Source organism: Musa acuminata, chromosome BXJ1-2 (assembly GCF_036884655.1).
Source record: "Musa acuminata AAA Group cultivar baxijiao chromosome BXJ1-2, Cavendish_Baxijiao_AAA, whole genome shotgun sequence".
NCBI classification, from domain to species: domain Eukaryota; kingdom Viridiplantae; phylum Streptophyta; class Magnoliopsida; order Zingiberales; family Musaceae; genus Musa; species Musa acuminata.
In genome coordinates, this window is record NC_088328.1 from 79,180 (window position 1) to 86,279 (window position 7,100).

At 45.4% G+C, this 7,100-nt stretch overlaps 1 non-coding gene and 1 pseudogene across 1 annotated transcript; both read left to right on the forward strand.

The window, feature by feature from the left end:
• The first annotated feature begins 5,895 nt into the window (after nucleotides 1-5,895).
• LOC135613904 (U2 spliceosomal RNA) lies at nucleotides 5,896-6,011 on the forward strand (annotated as a pseudogene).
• Nucleotides 6,012-6,130: 119 nt separating this feature from the next.
• Nucleotides 6,131-6,327, forward strand: LOC135613919 (U2 spliceosomal RNA). The gene has a single exon (XR_010487401.1). It is a non-coding gene; the product is annotated as a U2 spliceosomal RNA (small nuclear RNA).
• Nucleotides 6,328-7,100: the final 773 nt, after the last annotated feature.

A 7,100-nucleotide genomic window follows, 5' to 3' on the forward strand; every position in this document is an offset into this window, starting at 1 on the left:
GAAGACAGTTTGCAGTTGTAAGTGAAATCAAGACGTAAACGTAAACTGCACAGAACTCATTTGTAAAAGCGCAGAGAGACAGTTTGCAGTTTGTAGATGGAATCAAGACGTAAACGTAAACTGCACAGAATTCGTTCGTAAAAGCGCAGAGAGCAGTTTGCAGTTTGTAAATGGAATTAAGACATGAACGTAAACTGCACAGAACTCATTCGTAAAAGCGCAGAGAGCAGTAGCTATGTAGGAGGTTTGTAGTAATAATAAAGTGCTCAAAATAAACGCAAACCAGAGATTTAGAGTGGTTCGGTCAGTCTTGACCTACTCCACTTTTGGCTTCCTCCACCAATGAGGTTACCGACGTCAACTAGAGGCCTTCCTTCAATAGGTGAAGGCCAACTACCCTCTTACAGATTCACTCCTTTTGACGGGCTTAGGAGACAACCCTTACAGATGTTTTTCTCTCCTCTCTTTACAACTTAAACTTGAAGAACAGAAGGAGGAGGAAAAACTAGCAGTTTTGAGCTCTAAGAACCACTGAAAAGATCAAGATTTCGGGTAAGTTCTTTTTTTCTTTTCAGTGCTGAATGGGTGGGGTATTTATAGGCCCCAACCCAATTCAAATTTGGAGCTCAAAACGATCAAATCCCGGAATTCTGGGATCAGGCGGTTGCACCTCTTGACTGGAGAGGTTGCACAGCCTGGCAGAGCTCGAAGACCGAGCTCAAGCGGTGCCACCTCTCTGTCAGGGAGGTTGCACCGCCCAGTCTTGCTCGAAGACTGAGCTCAGGCAGTGCCACCTCTCTGTCAGGGAGGTTGCACCGTCCAGTCTTGCTCGAAGACTGAGCTCAGGCGGTGCCACCTCCCGGCTGGGGAGGTTGCACCGCCCAGTCTCGCTGGGAGGCTTAGCCCAGGCGGTGCCACCTCCTGGCCTAGGCGGTTGCACCTCCTGGTGCAATCAGGGTCCGAATGGTTAGCTCCATTCGGCCCAATTTTAGTCTTTCAGGGGCCCAATTGCCCCAAGATTAAGCTAATGGGATCACCTCCCATTTTCCAACTTAATCAACGTGCTAACTACGATTAGATCTAAGACAATTTCTGCAGCTTTGCTTCGGTGCGTCAATCGCTTCTTCCGGCGAGTTTCCGGCGAACTTCCGTCGATCATCCGATGAACCCTCGGTGATGCTCCTGCGGACTTCCGGCAAACTCCTGGACTTTACGACGATCCACTTGGCAAGTTCCGACGAGCTTCGCTTGGCAAGCTTCTGGACTTCTCGGATCTGTTCTCGCAGAACCTTCGACGACCGTCCGAACTTCCGTCGAACTCTCGAACTCCCAACGTGATCATGAACTTGACTCCGGCGCAACTCCTGCTGCTTGTCTATCTTCAATCGTAGTTAATCCTGCACACTCAAAACAAAAACTTCGATCGAGACAATTAATCCTAAGCAATTAACCAAGTTGTCCGGCATGTCATTGGTCCCTCGACGCTTCGTCCGATTCTTCGGCGCATCGTCCTTTCCTGCAGCCTATTGCCCAATCAGCCAGTTGACTCCGCAACTCCGATATCCTTGGCACAATAACCGCTCTTCTTGGCCCGATACCCGAGTCCATGGCCCGAAGCCTTCTGTCGAAACGTCGACCGATCCACCGGCCCGACGTCCAATCTTCTGACATGTTCCTCCGGCACAACATGATTTTCCTGCTTTAACTGTCTCATCCTGATCGCGGCATCCTGCGTCACTCAAAACGCAGATTAAATCATAAACATATATCAAGTAGTTTCATCATCAAAATACGAGATTCAACAGAGAAGGCAAAGGTTACTTGACTTCGCCCGCCTCCTCGAGGTTGTACTCCATACATCGAGCTAGTTACTGGCCTTCGCCTGTTCTTTGCTCACACTTCTGAAGCACTTGAAGTGTTTGCACTCCTTGCATTGAGTTAGTTACAGTGATTCACCTTCTCAATGCCATCGAACTTCTGGAATGCAGGAAGTTTTCACCCCAACTTGGAGTAATTCTCTCATAGGTTTGGTCACCTTTGGGATTGCACCGTCTTCTCCATCAACCTTGTCGCCTACTCCACCGAGTAGCAAAGGTACAACACCGCGTACTGCTTGCTTCGTTCCTTGGTCATGCACTCTTGCCTGACCCGAAGTCCTTCACTTTCGGCTATTTTGATGAAAAGCTCATTGACACCGGTCTTACGAAGTTTCTTGGCCTCTGCCCTTTAGCCTTGTCTCGGTACTTGGAGTTTGCCTTTGCATGCTCCACCTCCTCGGCCCCTTTCACGACCAAGCGCTCTCCCTCCATGAGAGCAAGGGATCAATGACTTTCACGGAAGTCCCCCCTCTGCGGTACCATGGCGCTGCCATGCCCATGGCACTACTATCTGTTGTCTCGCATCTGCATCCCTTTTCTTCACAATCAGAGATATGCCTTTGTGGCACTCCTCCAAGTCCACCTCCATTCTAACTGATGCTTGATTTTGGGTAGCTAAGTCTCTCTGGACTCGTCGTCACATCCTCGCCCCTTTCGACCCCCTGCTTCAACACCTCTGTGTTCTCCAAGCAGCTCCCTTTGGTCAATGGAAAGACAGACTGCAACTCCTATGCATGGCCTCTGCCATCACGTTATAGAATTTGCATCGATTCTGTTCTCCTTAGCATCCTTGGTAGCAACATTCGCTTACTTGATAATGTCCTCTGACTTGACGGGCTCCCTTAAGCGAATATGGGCTCTGGAGCAGTCCAACTCTCCAGCTGCTTTGATCATACCTCTGCATGATCAAGTCCTTCCCCTAGGGCTCACTAGTACTTGCATTCGAACTTTTCCCTTGGTGGAACACAGCCCCCATATGCTGATGACTAAGGCTTTCATCAGATGCAAAATTCGATGTATGCACGTAAGACCCGCCTCTACAGTACCATGACATTCACTCCTTGAATCCATAGCCCTTCTTGCTGTTATGTTGTTCACTGAAGTGGAGCTTCCAGTAGCTCCCGATCATACCTCCGTATGATCTTGTCCCTCACGGGACTATGTCGTGTGTATCGCATTGCCATGAACGATTCCACCATGATCCGCTGCACCATGTCGCCTCCTGGTGACATCTATATTGCATTCTGATCCTTATGGGATAAACTCGAATTGTGATCCCTCCATGTGTGACCTCTACCACTACATCGCAGGATCTCTTCCACCTTCGATTTTGTTCGCTTATTTGGCAATAGACCTTCATCCACCCACTCTTGGGTCACACCTAGATGAAGCATAAAGCACCGCTCTAGGATAGTCCATCGCCTAGTAGCTCCCGAAGTCCCCTGACTTCTCTGCAATTAGTGCACCATTGTATGGATCCTAGGCCTCTGCCCCTATCAGCACAATCTTCGCTGCACACCGCTTCCTTCATGGCAACTTGAATGGCAACACTATGGCATATTCTTCAAGAGTACCTGCCTCCGCGTCCTCTTGCCCCATGTTAAAGTCTTCTGAACCTAACTTCGCCTCTGCAAGTTGAGTCGCCTTAGTTCCTCCATCAAATGCTTCTCCGAGATAAGGTGCATATGTCCAAAAGCTCCCTTCGTCTTTGGCACCATGCAAGATGAGTCCGCTTCGTCAGAATGAAGGACCCATAGAAAAATATGATCCTACTCTTATCTCTGCAAGAGTTCATGTCCTTGATCTCTATCCAAGGAAAGCACTATGCCTCCGCTCCATGTTCCATCTTCTATGCTGGCTCCCTTTATGCGGCTTGGGTACTTTACCAAGTTACACCCAAGTTGCTCCGCTCCTCTTTTTTGCATTGAGTTGATGGTGGCCCTCGCGCTCACCATTCCATGGGTCAGCCCTCCCTTGAGTCCAATCTCCATATCGACTCCAAGTGTGCATTCATTTGTGTTGCTTTGGGTCGCTCCCCCTCTTGATCTCGCAATGCATCCACCAATATATTCTCTCAAGCGAGATCATATGATGACTCCTCGCCGCTTGTTCGGTCCATTGAGCTTCATGGAGTTGTCGTTTGTTTAGGTACTCCTCCTCAACATGTGAGGTTCGTCCCATATGATTCTTCCTCTAGAGAGCCGGGACTTATCCCTCCTGGATAATTGTCCTATTAGAGCAACATCTCTCTTCGTTTCGGAGACCACCATCCCCTTGGACTACTCTGATTTGCTGAACAAACTATGCATTGTTCTGCCTCCTACAAACGCACTTACTAGATTATGACTTCATATCAATACAGCCCCCGCTACACCACTCAAGGCCTAGCAACAAGCTGAACTCGTTGCACACTTCAGCCTCCTACGGACGTATCCTTCACATGCCGAAGAGAAAGTTTCAATACTCCATAGCGCTGAGTTTCGATCGCCTTGGGATGGCCGCAAATATTCCATCATCCGCATACAAGCCCATGTATGAGTATCAAATTCTTTGAGTTAGCAATTACCCTCACCTCTGTGAGCTTTGCACAATTTCAGATGCTCGCTCCTCCGAGCAACTCCTTTTCCCTACATCTCAATGCTCGTTTTCCCCCAAACGGTCGCGCGTGTGCTAACTGCCCTCAACGCAGCCCCGCTAGGTCCCCCACGTTTACATGCTAAGTGTTTCTATGAGTGCTTGTCCTACTCTAATACCATCTGTCACGGACTTAGCTGGTTTTGTCTAAGTCGTGCAGCACCCTTGCATGTTCGTCCGCAATGGTCAGCCTCCCCGAAGCCTCCCATGGTCTCTTAGGACCTACGAAAGAGAAAACAGGTTAGAGAGAACGCCTCACTCGGGATCCACAAGCAAACATCTCCGAAAACACTAATAAACAATGCAAATTATAAACAGACTTTACAAGCTCTGAACAGTAGCGCAACAAAGGGTCAAAATGGTCCATTATAGACCGAAAATCTCTCACAAGTGTCCACATGACACAACCTTTATTTACAAGCCTAAAACGGCCACCAAACCCAATTAATATGGGACTATTAAGCCTTCGGCTGTCCCTCTACATGCTAGGCAAAGTATAAACATTCCAAAAGACGGACATGAATAAGCATTACATCAAACATCCTGTTTAGAAGTTTGTCCGTGACAGGGCAATACCACCGCCTGCGTTGGGCTGTACCACCGCTAGTGTTAGTCTGATACTAACACTGCACTGGGCGGTACCATGAAAATGATGCATATAAGCAAAAACAAAAAAAAGAAGATAATGATAAGTAGGGAGATGTCGGCCACGTGAAGTAAGTGGTGGTGACATGAGCAACACACCATTGAGATATCTTTAACGAACAAGAAGAAAGCCAAAAGAAAGAAAATGATAAAAGGGAAGAGAAAGATAAAACTAAGTGAAGAGAGTCCTTAAAACTATTGGTTTTCACATTTAACTCTTTAAATATAAGTTTATTATACATATATAATTATGTTTAATCTCTCTCAATCGACAATGAATTGACATTTATATTCATTTAAAAAATAAAAAAATTGATGAAAATAATAAAGGTATTGGGTATTAAAATTTCTAAACTTTTTAACGATTAGTACTACCAAATTATAGATATACATTTCCAGTCGCTATAATATCCAAAACGGATCTCTTTCTATTTATTCTAATAATATGTTTAACTTCTTCCGTATAAGGATGAAAAGAAATCATATCACCAAACCCTCTCAATTAGTCTCTTATTTCTTATCTTTTATATTTTAATATATAATAATAAAACAATTAAATCTGCAGTACAATTTTTTAATCGGATCCATGTTTGATCCGACTTGCATCGATCCGATCCGATCCGATCCTTGTATGAATGCTTCATATATTGGTCGGCATTTTAGTCCCACATCAACAACTCACGCAGTAAGCAGACGCACAAGCGGGTATAAAGGAAAGAGGAAGCCTTTATTTCAAATTATATCTATTTCGGCTTTTTGGCTAAGATCAAATGAAGTATCTGTTCTTATCAATTTAATTTCTGAAGTATCTTTCTTAGGGGGGAGGTACCACCACAGTGGCCTGGCGCACTCTGTTTGTATTTGTATTCAGTATATTGAGGAATGAAGTGGTTATTTTATTCGTTAATTTTGTTAATTGAAAGATACGTAATGAACTATAATGTTTATAATGGTTGTATACTCATTTTGACCTAATAAATTCTTTCGTATCTACAGATTTTGTGAAAGAAAAAGGATGAAACAAATTATACGGACAACCCTAAAAAATTATATAAATACTATGATATTAAATTAATTTATTGTGGGGGAGGGCTCATCACAGTGGCTTGCCACTGGGGCTCTTGCGTGTCGCCTAGGCATTGCACTATTGCCCAGGCTTGGCGCCCAGATTGGTGGTACCACCGCTTGACATAGTCTCAAAAATTGTGTCACGATGAAGTTCTTTTCGGTCACTATTTAGGCCTCTCATTGGGCCCAAAATAGTCCTTACATGGGCTTAGCTGGCCCCTAATTGGGTTGGCCCAAATCAAATTCAAGTACATGCTAACTACGATTCCTAAGACATTTGCTAAGCTAAATAAGTCCCTATTATTGAATTTCATATTTTGATGATGAAACCAATTGATAATTGTGTTTATGTTTTAATCTATGTTTTGAGTGATGCATGATGCTTCGATCAGGATGAGATAATTAAAGCAGAAAAAATCATGTTGTGTTGGAGGAACATGAACGTCGGGCCGATGGATCGATCGACATATCGACAGAAGGCTTCGGGCCATGGACTCGAGCATCGGGCCAAAAAGAGCGGGTATTGCGCCAAGGATAACAGAGTTGCAGAGTCAACTAGCCGATTGGGCAATAGGCCGCAGGAGAAAACGATGCGCCGAAGAATCGAACAAAGCATCGAGGGACAAATGACATGCCGGATAACTTGGTTAATTGCTTAGGATTAATTGTCTCGATCGAAGTTTTATTTTACATATGCAGGATTAACTACAATTGAAGTAAGACATGCAGCAGTAGTTGCACTAGAGTCAAGACTATGATCACGTTGGGAGTTCGAGAGTTCGACGGAAGTCTGGACGGTCATCGGAGGTTCTGCGGGAACAAATCCGAGAAGTCCAGGAGCTTGCCAAAAGAAGCTCGTTGGAACTAGCCAAGTGG